General features: G+C 38.7%; 1 protein-coding gene across 1 annotated transcript in view; it reads left to right on the plus strand.

The window, feature by feature from the left end:
• The window catches only part of LOC126355930 (lysosomal alpha-glucosidase-like), a 130,575-nt gene that overhangs the window by 102,046 nt on the left and 16,229 nt on the right, over positions 1–12,300 (plus strand). The gene's annotated exons all lie outside the window — the stretch shown is intronic.

Here is a 12,300-nt window from a genome sequence, read left to right on the forward strand (position 1 = left end):
TATTCCAGACTTCTTTTGTTGATTTTAGCATGTAACTGAATGACTTTCTAGAGATATCATTCATAAAAGTGAGAAGATACAAGCACTAAAACATGCTATATCAACTATCTCTTTCACTCTTCTGTTTGATGGTTTAGGGAAAAGTTATGAATGTTTTTCTTTTGTGCAAAATATACATGAATCTGAATTGATATTCATCCAGTTTGGTCCATCAGGCATTTTTTCCTTGAAGAAACGCTTGCGTACATGATTTATATGTCTCAACCTTAGATTGAATTCGATACAAGATGACAGTTCCATACACACTAGAACAAACAGAGTTACGGAAAGCGTGAATTCGATCATCGTTGAAAAAGGGAGACTGATGTTGACAGATCCAAGATGAAGCAAACAGTTTTGGTTTAAAGCTAATATCAAATAAGAAACTTACGTGTGATTTTGAGTATATTGGACCCTCTCCATTACAATCCGTAAAGAACAACAGTCCATTCTCTGAGGATGGATTTATATAGAGGTAATTGTTTGTGAAAAGTTAATGCTTTGTGGTGAAATTTGCATATAAATCAGCATTTACACTCTGCAAGCCACCATATGGTGTGTAGCATAGCATACATAACAAACCAGTATTGTTTTTCCCTCCTTTCTTATTCATTTCTGGGGAGAAAGATTGTCCATTTTAGTGCATACAATACTGGGATTTTGTGATGAGAATTGGTGTCTTTATGCTATCATAAGGAAAAGAAAGGCATGGTTGAGCCCAAAAAAGCAGCAACTCCTTGTATAAAGACCTGCGCACATCCACGAAAAATAATGTTATGCATCAGGTGGAACAGCGACAGTGTGGTGCTTCCCTGAGGTGTAACCATCATTGCTGTAATTTATTCACAACAACTGAGACATGTTGCAGACGCAATCCGAGAACAGCAACAAGAAGATTGTGTGAAATGATGCTACGCCACGATCGCACTCACCCACATTCTCGTAGACTGACAAAAAAACACTGTACAAAAGTTGCGTTGGGAACATTCTGCACCTACCTTATTCACCTGGTCTTGTACCTGCCGATTTTTCACATTTTCCCCTCTCTATTGAACAATCTTCAAGGAACTGCCTTTCCAGATGAAAATATGCTGTGAGCATAGTTCAGTGAGTTCTTCACTTCAAAACCACATAATTTCTACAGTCACAGAAATAAAGTGAAGGAGAATACATTATGTATGACTAAAGTCTCATTTTATCTGTTGCATTTATTAAACTTATGGGAAAACACAACAAATTTATGCAATAACCTAATAAATTATTAAGAGTAGATGTCGCTTTCAACAACTTCCTAGATATGCAGTTGAAAGGTTTGTTTAGAAATTGCAGTCATATGTACTATTGGTCCAATCTTAAACTAGTAGTCTGTGTTTGACATTAATGTATGAGATGCTTGCCACGTACTAAATTATGCGTGGTAGCTTAAGGCATTTTTTTGACAGTTTTCCTTATTATCTATAACAATATTCAGCAAGAGCTGATACATGGTTGACACAGGGTCATGTGAATAAAAAGGAGAATGCACTTTAGTCTCAGAATTTCAGAGAATATACCTCACCTGAGGAATGTTCTGAGCTTGAGTAAAAGGGTGGGAGAAGTTCCCCAATGCAAAAACCTTGGTCTATTTTGTATGAATGAAACTAAAGGGATATCTCACAAGTGGAGAATTTTCTCTGTTCTGAATTTTTTTGGTAAAAATGGCAAAATTCAAGTTGCCCTGAGGGAAAAGGAAGAAGAAGAAGAAGAAGAAGAAGAAGAAGAAGAAGAAGAAGAAGAAATATTATTCTACATATTCCAAAGGAATATTTTGGATAGAGGAACCATAGAAATTTCTACAGGTTTTGGTTAGTGAATCACTCTACCCAAAAAATCATGAAAGAAGAGGGGGTGCACTTCAAACAAAGCAAAAACATTTTTGCCCTACGTAGCAAACCCAAGTTTTCAGACTGGTGTAGGAAAAGGCTTAGGTATACACCAGACATTGTATCACTGACATTCTCAGAAGTTCTTGACATGTTATCCAAAAAGCACCTTTGTGGATCCAACTTCCCAGAAGTGTAGGAGAATTAGAAACAGTTAAGTGGCAATCGAGCTCTCAGTTTCTGTATAGGGTGGGGTCCCTCAATTACTCACACATACCGATAATGAAACTTTCTGTATTTGGAGTCCAGTTAAGTAATGAAATGGATTTCCAAGTATTAGTGCGAAGGGGATGTGTGATTGTATTGTATTTTCTTTTATTTATTGGTCTTGTTGTCTACAAAAGCATCTTTTGCATAAGACATTGGTAAAGTCAAGTTATAGGTATACTCCTGGAAGTGATTTCTAGGCATACTTACTTAAAGTTACAATAAAACATATTATGCAGTAAGTATTAATATAGCACACTTCATAATTTAAATATTCTTTAATGGAGTAAAAGCAGTTATACTGTAAATGTGATTAGATGTTAAAGTGAAATGTTTGCTAATGTCGATGCTTAATGCCTTTTGTCAGAAGTTTTGAAATTCTAATAAGAAGCCCCTTACCAGTAACTAATTCCAAGTGCAGTTCTGCTCAGGAATTCAGTCTGTATCACACAAAACAAATGTTGCAGCAGTAACAAAATACTGTTTTTGTATCACTTTTGTTCTTCCTCCCAATACTGGGTGGCATATTTAAGGTACGCTTACTCACAGGATATATCTTCTTTTTTGTTGTTGTTATGTTAGAAATAAGTAGATGGATCATAAAAATTACTAAAACATGTAGAGATTGTTTCTCGTAACAAAAGTGCTCAGGAGACCACTCAGTACCTGATGCATAAGCAGACCATTGCATGTCATACTTAACTGAATTTTTTTCCTGTTAGAAAACTCTAACAGACTTCCTGTTTGGAGTAAATGAATATTTCGCATAATGTGCTCATCTAACTTCAATAACAAAAATTTTACTGCATCCCAAAAATTGGGAAACATCATCAGAAATATATTTTCGTAAACTGTCCATATGTTAATAATCTGTTGCTGCACACAAAACTAAAATCAAATTATAGAACAACTCTTCCAGAATATGTTGATGCCAGTTTCATTTTTGTAGATTATATAGTTTGCGTGTTTGAGTGAGGTGAATGGAATGTAAAATTCTGCATGTGTTCTGTGCCGGATATGGCAACAAGACACACGCCAAGAACTTCCTTAAGAAGAATGGAAGGTAGTAAGAAAGAAGTCCCTGGACTTGAGTAATGCACAACCTCCAGGCCTGCTGAAAACCACCTTCCTTGCATCCTCGAATGTGGTATGACAAAAAAAACATTTGCGTGGCTTTTTGACTGTTTACGTCCAACCTCTTCAGTCACCAGCAAAATACACTTATTGCACATGTTCAAAGTCACTTCCTACATGAATGTAACTCAGACAACATGACTCACTTGGGATGGACATCAACATTTTGATCGAGAGCCACTTTCACGCGTATGTCCGAGTTCAGCAATGCACCATGTCTCCCCTTTTAACAGTGGCCATGCATCCCTCTTCTCACATCTGGACACTGAGAGTGATGTCAGCCATCATCATTTATTGGATATCTAATGTATTTGCAGTTCTCACCTTCTCCTTTATGAATGTACATAGAGCAGAACATAAAACTGAATTTTAGTGAAGGTGGCCAGTCTCCCACCATCCAGCACGACAGACCTTTTAAGGGGCTACTTTTCCCCCAAATGTGACACCTCATGGACTCAGCCATCTGAAGCCAAGTAAAGGGGTGTTGTCCCTCTAAAACTACATTTTATCTTTCTGCTGTGGGCCTCCTTCCGTATCCATGCACATCTGTCTGCCAGCTATGAGCCCTGTGGTCACCAGCCGTCACGCTGATTTTGAACATTGAGAGCTGGTCCCCACGCTGTGCCATCAGCACACTACAGCTGGTATCGCTGCCCAAATTCTGATAAAACCACAGAATTAAACTGAGAATTTTTCTTTCACCGTTTGATTGGGTTGGGTTGGGTTGGGTTGTGGGGGAGGAAACGAGGCAGCGAGGTCATCTGTCTCATCGGATTAGGGAAGGACGGGGAAGGAAGTCGGACGTGCCCTTTCAAAGGAAGCATCCTGGCATTGGCCTGAAGTGATGTAGGGAAATCACGGAAAACCTAAATTAGGATGGCTGGACGCGGGTTTGAACTGTCGTCCTCCCGAATGCGAGTCCAGTGCTACCTTGCTCGGTCACTGTTAGACTTCTCAGAATTTACTACTATACTGAAAAGGGTTTTTAACTAGCTTACTCTCATGATTCAATACATACAGTGTTGTATTTATTTTATCTAGGCTTTGAGAGTGCATAATGATATGACAATACTCTGCCACATCTCAAGCAGAAAAGAATGAATTAATGAAAATGTAAATGACACCTGTAGTAAGAAGCATGATTATTAGAATGAAAGTAAGAAATAAAAACATTTAGAGAAGGATGGTAAAGCAAAAATAATAAGCCCAGCAGAGATTTTTCTGTTGACAGCTCTCTCTCTCTCTCTCTCTCTCTCTCTCTCTCTCTCTCTCTCTCTCTCTCTCTCTCTCGAAGGACTTGTTCTACATAGTTTGATCAGGCAGGGTACGTTCCTGGGATGACAAAACATTTTTGGACCAAATATTCATAGACAGCTGCACTTAAGATTCCTTGATGCTCTCAGATCAGATTTCCCATAGCATTGTGAGAATTCTCACTTGTAGCCAAGCTCAGATTCCACACTTTGTTGTCATTGTGCACTGGGTGAGAAATTTTATGCAGCATATTGCTTCAAAGAATTACTGGGAACCATTTATATATTTTTGGACCAAGGTCAGTTTCCTGCACTGCTACACTTATAAAGTCAATGACAGTAAGGACACCAGATGCATTTTGACACAGGAAATGGAATTCAACTTGTCAGTGCTCAAAAGTCAATAATTAATGCCCTGTAGCTATGTAGCTGCATTATGAAAGATTCTGAGATTCTACCACTGGACACAAAAACATCCACCACTAACGGTTCATACACTGGCCCCAGCTGGCTTGCAGCAACTTCCATCAATAATGTGCACAAATGAAACAGGGTAACAGTTAAAGGTCAAAAAGTAATTAGTCCCACAAAAAGTCACATTTTCCATGGAAACAAATTTGGGCATGAATCAGGCTTCACCAAGTCAGTCATTGATAATAAATACCACATCCTGATAACTAGTGGTTCCAAGCTCCAAGATCAGGTTCCTTCTTACCAAGCACATGTATGCTCCAAGATTAGGTTCCTTCTTACCAAGCACATGTATGCTCACTAAATTGCAACCCTTATCAAAAACCTGGAGAGTCACTAAGCAGAATTCCACACCTGCACATGTGGATGAGCTTCTGAATTCTGGCAGGCTTTCTGTAGTACCAACATAACTTCATTGATTATAAAAGATCACTAACTCTCAACCACAGAAATGCATAACCGTTTGCAACACCTCCTCTATCTCAGAGTCATCTGACTTGCTTCCTACATCCACAAGGGCTGTCTGCCATATCCTTGATTTTGTGAGCTCTGTGCAGCTACATGGGACTGTTTTAACATTGTACCTTTTAGCCAGTTGGTAAAAGTGGACTTACGGTATCTGCAGATTTTACAAGAAGTGGAGCAGTTGAAAACTCTGTAATGAACCACGGGAAATCTAGACAACCAGTCATGAGTGGAGTGTTGTTAGCCAAGACATGCTGGAGGGAGGAGGAGGGGGAGGAGGAGAGAAGGAGAAAGGACTTGTTGGTGTATTGGGGAGATTGAAAAGATGGGTATTATTGGTGTGGGAGCTGGAAAGGAGATAGGTAGATGGGAGACAGTGACTACCAAAGGGTTAGACCAGAGAGGTTACCAGAATGAAGGGAGAGTTCCTATCTGCGCAGTTGAGACAAGCTGGTGTTAGTAGGAAGAATACAGATTTGCTTGAGCAGTGAAGTAGTCATTAAAGTGAAGCGCGTCATGTAGGGCAGCATGTTCAGCAACTGGGTGGTCCAACTGTCTCTTGATCACAGTCTGATGGTGGCTCTTCATGCAATGTGGACAGAAAGTTTGTTAGTTGCCGTGCCCACTTAGAGAGTGGCTTAGTGGTTGCAGCTTAATTGGTGGATCACATGCCTACTTTCATGGGTGGCCCTCCTTTGATGGGGTAGGAGATGCCACCAACAGGACTAGAGTAGATAACGGAGGGAGGATATATGGTACAAGTCTTGCATCTGGGTCTAATGTAGGGCTATGAGCCGGGGGCAAGAGGTTTGTAGCAGAGGATGAAGTAGGGTCAGAGAGGGATATCATGTAGGTTCAGCAGGTGACAGGATATCACTGTGGGATAATGACAGGTAGTGAAATTGTAGCAGAGAATGTGACTCACTTGCTCTAGTCCTGGGTGGGTACTGAGTCGTGAGAAGAGTGCTCATTTGTGGCTTTCAGACTGTGGGCATGTGGGAGGTGACTGGAGACTCAAGGCACAAGAGATCTGTTTCTGGACCAGGTTTGGAGGATAATTTCAGTCTCTGAAAGCCTCTATGAGACCCGTCGTGTATTTGGAGACAGACTTCCCATCACTATAGATGTGGTGACCATGTGTGGTATGCTGTATGGAAGTGTCATCCTGGTATAGTATGGGTGGCAACAATCGAAATGGAGCTATTGTTGGTCATTGATTGGTTTGAAGTGAATGGAAGTACTGATGCAGTCATTCTTGAGATGAAGGTCAACATCGAGACAGGTGGCTTGTTGGGTATTGAGGACCATGTGAAGCACTTGGGAGAGAAGGTGTTGAACTCTTGGAGGCATGTGGATTGGGTGTCCTCACTCTTGATACAGATCATGAAGATGTAATCGATGAATCTGAAAAAAGTGAGAGGTTTGGGATTCTGGGTGATTAGGAAGGATTCCTTGAGGTGGTCTGTGGATAGGATGGCATAGGAAGATGGCATGAGGGTGCCCATTGCTGTACCATTGAATTGTTTGTAGGTGATACCTTCAGAGGTGAAGTAATTGAGGATGAGGGTGCAGTTGGCCATGGTGACTGGAAGGAGGTTGTAGGTTTGGTGTCAGGCAATGGGTAAGGTAGTGTTCAGTTGTGGGAAAAGGATGGGCATTGCCTAAAAGCCACAAAGAGCACTCTTCTCATGACTCAGTACCACCCAGAACTGGAGCAAGTGAGTCACATTCTCTGCTACAATTTCCACTACCTGTCATTATGCCATGAAATGAGGCATATCCTGCCCATTCGTCCCACAGTTGTATTCCGCCGCCCTCTGAACCTAAAATAGCCCCCTCCATCCCTACTTCATCCTCTGCTCCCAACCCACTCCCCTGGGCTTATACTTTTGCATTAGACCCAGATGAAGACTTATTCCATACATCCTACTCCAGTCCTGTCACTGGCATCTCGTACCCCATCAAAGATGGGACCACGTGTGAAAGCAGCCATACCAGCTAAACTGCAATCACTGTGCCACTCTCTACCTGGCCATGACAACTAACAAGCTTTCTGTCCACATTGCATGAAGAGCCAATGTCAGACTGTGGCCAAGAGACAGCACAGCTGGAACACTCAGATGCTGAACATGCTGCTCAACATGATGTGCTTCACTTTAAAGACTGCTTCACACTGCAACCTCTCTGTATTTTTCTTACTAATACCAGCTTCTTTAAACTGCTCAGATAGGAACTCTCTCTGCCAGATATTCTTTGTTACTGTAACCTCCCTAGCCTAAACCTTTTCCTAGTCACTGTCTTCCACCTACCTATCCCCTTTCCTCCCTCCCACTCCAGCACAATGCAAGTCTAGCTACATGTCCTTTTGCTTTCTCTACTTATCTCCTTTTTCTTTCCCCTTGCCTCCCCTCCTACCAGCACACCCAGCACAGCATCCCAACACTGCGCCTAACGCCATATCCAGTCCCAACAAGACCCTGCTCTCTTCCTTACACCCACCACTCATGCCAGCAGACTGGTGCTCGTGTGTGTGTTTCCAACTACAGAACAACAACTTTGTCCAAAATCTTTTATATTTTAGCAGTCTGTTTCATTGTGCCTGTCTGAAACTCAACACCTCCTGTGTGTGGTGTACAGCACTCTAACTTTTGCATGTTTTTGTTATTCCATCCTGGACTTACCATTATTTGAGTCTAATAATACTGAAACTTAAATTCCTAGGGTTGAAAGAAAGTATCAGCTAACTTTATTTACAAAGGAAAATAAATGAAAAAAACTACATTCTGATTGGCTACCAATATCTCACTCATGATTAGTCATTTCGAATTCCTGTGATTCATCACACTGTTACCAACATGTGCATGCCACATTTATTGCCCACACAAAAAATGCACTTTAACAGGAACGGAAGGTAGGCATCCTCATTGGACATTTTCTACTCCAACTAATAGCAGTCCTCTGCAAAGTACAGCATCTTGTTGGAAATTTTCAGAGGTCTCTTTTGAGCAGGTGCTGGGAAACACTGGCTGTCTTGAGAAAGTCACTGTCCCTTAAGCTAGCGTAGTACAACTCATTTAGAAAGGTTCCAGAAAGACCGACATGTCGTCTCCAGGTTAGATAGAGCCTCCTTTCCCCCAGGACTGGAAACTGGGTCTCTTGTGTCCACAGTAGGCAAGAAGACCAGCTCACAAATGATGTGTTACATACTGAATATTTATACATTGTATCAACAAAAGTAGCTTTGTCAGTAAATTATTTTCTTCAGAATTCACAAGATCTCCATGTGTATTTTTACTCTCTAAAATATATTAAAACAACTGTGAGAGGTTGTCATTGGTATTGTATTTTCCTTTTGCACTAAGCGTGAGAGTATTTTGCTCCCTCTCTCTTTCAATGCTTACTTCATTGCTAGATAAGATACTTTATTGTCACATAACATGTTTTTATACAATCATTCAATTGAGAACTTTGGTGACTCGTCAGTCTTTAATCTAAGTTGTTACAGTATTTTATATACTTCAGGAAATACATAATACATACATTGCTTATTATAATAAAAATACAACATTATATTTTAAATCTTTTCGTAACTCATCAAATCATTACCGTAGACTTCACACACCTATATGAAGTGTGGATGTACTGAACAGAATACAAACCGCCATTCAAACTATAATTCTATATATAAACATGAATATACAGAGAACATGTATACTTTGTATCTATATAGCTTTGAAAGTATACCATTTGTACTTGTATCCTTACTCCCTATTCCTATTTATAAATTCTTCTAAACTATAACATTTGCTTTTTATTCATTTAGAAATTCTTCTAGACTATAATAACATTGGCTTTTTAGGTACGTGCCAATGGTCTCCAATGTGGATTCCCCAAATATTGACCTTATCTTATGTCTGATCTTCAGAGCTATGTAATATGGAGTATTTTCATATAATGTGAGTCTGTGACAAGGTAGCATGTATTTCAATTTATGTCTAGTTTCATAGACATTTGTGTATGTATTTCCTGCAGATGCAAGTTTTTCTGTTCAAAGAGAAGTATTTCATATATGAAGATGGAAGGTATTGTCATGAAGTCCAGGTTTTTGAATAGTGGTTTGCATGAATGTCTGCTATTAGTTCCTGCCATTGCTCTTTTTTTTTTTAATTTTTTTAAAAAGATTCAGAGGATGTTTGTCTTTTTAGCACCCCAAAAAATTATTCCATATCTTATAATTGTTATGAAATATTTGTCGTATACAATTTTCTTCACTGTTAAATCCGTTACTTTGTGTAGTACCCTCATTGCATAAACTAAACTATTTAATCTCTTCAGTAAACTGTCCACATGGTTGGTCCATTGCAAGTTTTTATTTAAAGTTATCCCAAGAAATTTTACAGAATCAACCGTGGTCAGTTCTTTACCTGAATATTCTATTTGCGATATACATTCAGTAGTTTGATTGGTCCTGAAGTGTATGATTTGGGTTTTTTCAAGATTTAATTTCATAGCATTATTTTTTATCCATTGTTCAAGTTCTTGCAGAGTTTGTTTCATGGTCCATACTAATTCTTCAGTGCTTTTGCAGCAGACTACAGCAGTTGAGTTGTATATTTTCCATGGAAGCCATAGGTACCCAATTTTAGGAACAGTAGCTTTTGGTGTACTGTGTCAAAAGCCTTGAAGTGGTCACAAAAAATACCAGATACATTTTGTTTGTTGTCGAGGCATTTACTTACTTTAGAGATTAGTTCATTTTCAGCTTGTAAAGTGTTTTGTCCCTTCCTAAACACATATTGGTTATTGAGAATAATATTACCTTCTCTATTGTACTTTTCTAATTGATTACATACTATTCGTTCAACTATTTTAGAGAAAACTGGGAGTATAGACACTAGGTGGAAATTTACTAAATCATCCTGTTTTCCCTTTTTATGGATTGGACAAACTTCAGCATGTTTCAGTCTGTCTGGAAAGCAGCCCTCATCAAATGATTGGTTTATTGTTTTACAGAGTTGAGGTGCAATGCTGTCACTTCCTGCCTTTATGATATTTGTTGGAATTTCATCTCAGCCCACAGGTTTAAGATTTTTTAGGGATTGTATGATGTTAGCTACTTCTTGGCTTGATACTGCAGTAAATTTAAACTCTCTTGATTCCTGCAGTACTGCATCAGGTCTTATTTGTGGAAGCAAGAAGTTATGAATTCTGTTTGTTGTTATGAAGTCCTTATTAAATTCTTCACAGATGTGCTGAATGTTAGTAATAGTGTTCCCACCAATTTCTAGTTTGTAATTAAAATGTTTCGTTTCTTCAGTACCTGTTTCTTTCTTGAAAACCTGTCCTACTGCTTTTGATTTCTTTGAGGCATTAGCTTATATTTACTGTTTTCCATTTGTTTTGCTTGTTTAACTACCCGATCAGATATTTTTTTGTATTTGAGTTTGTACCTAATAAATTCAGCGTCATGGTTGGTTTTCGCTTCCTTGTGCATTTCCCTCTTTCTAATACTAGGGATGCTGATACCTTTGGTAATCCATGTCGTACTTTTATTGTATTTATCACATGTTGATATGAGGGGAAAGCATTCGTTGAAAATGTTCTTAAATTCAGATATGAAAGTGTTGTAATTATTGTTTACTGAACACTGGTTGCTGAAGGTCCAGTGGGTTTCCTTTAATTTCAAGATAAATGTGTTTATATTTGGCTGGCTGAAATTTCTGACCAGTTTTATTGTGGGCCTATATGTTTTGTCTACGTATGGCAATGACATAAAAAGTTCTGACTGATCAGATGTTCCTAATCCTAATACATGTTTTTCTGTATTCCCATAATTTTTGCTGCTCACTATATTATCAATGCTTGTGGCAGAAGTGGCTGTTACCCTGGTGTACTCAGTAAAATTTAGTGTTAAGCCGTATGTAGCCAACAAATCCTTCAGGGTGGTAACAAATCTGTTTTCGTCTCTTATATTTATATTAAAATCAGAACAAATTACAATCTTTTTATATGGTTTCCCTACTCGCAACCTACTTAGCAGAGTTTCAAATTTCTCTAGAAATTCCCTAGCAGTCTAATATTCCAGGACATGATATATGCTTATGATTAGTAAACCGTTTTCAGACAGCTCAATGCTACAGCTTTTGAATACCTGTTCCTCATTTAAACAAACAAAAGTCGTTTTGGCTTCAAAGCTTTGTGTCTGTTTAGCTAATATACATGATCCCCGTACCCCTTTTTTCTGCAAAAACTCAATGCTAACTTGTATCCTGAGAGTGAATTTAGTAGCTTGACACTGTCCCAAGTAAGCCAATGTTCATTCAGACATATGACTTTTACAGAGTTTATTTGCCCTAAGAGTATTTCTAAGTCATATAGTTTGTTCATCATTTTTCCCGACACACCACGTATATTTAAGTGCATTATGAAACTATTTTTACTGACTAAAGAACTTACAGTATCTATTAAACTGTCAGCAAAGTTTACACCTATGTGAGTCTTTACTGCTAATTTACGGTCTCTTACTTTGTTAGTTCTTTCAGACTTAACGCCATAGGAATTGGTCCGCTGTATTAGTTTTCCTGTGGAGGAGCTTCCATTGCAATAACAGGTCTGTTTTCGTTATCATGAGATATATGTTCAAGTACATCGTTAATGCTCGTAGCTAATCTTTCCCTACCATGTTTGTTCTGATGCATTCCATAGCGTGTAAAACAGTTTCTTTCATAAGTACCAATATCTATTAGCTTTACATTTACAAATTTGGCACAAAAACTTTTTAAGTTATAATTCATTCATCAAATTTCTTT

The sequence above is a fragment of the Schistocerca gregaria genome, chromosome 3, assembly GCF_023897955.1.
Source record: "Schistocerca gregaria isolate iqSchGreg1 chromosome 3, iqSchGreg1.2, whole genome shotgun sequence".
In the NCBI taxonomy this organism is placed as follows: Eukaryota; Metazoa; Arthropoda; class Insecta; order Orthoptera; family Acrididae; genus Schistocerca; species Schistocerca gregaria.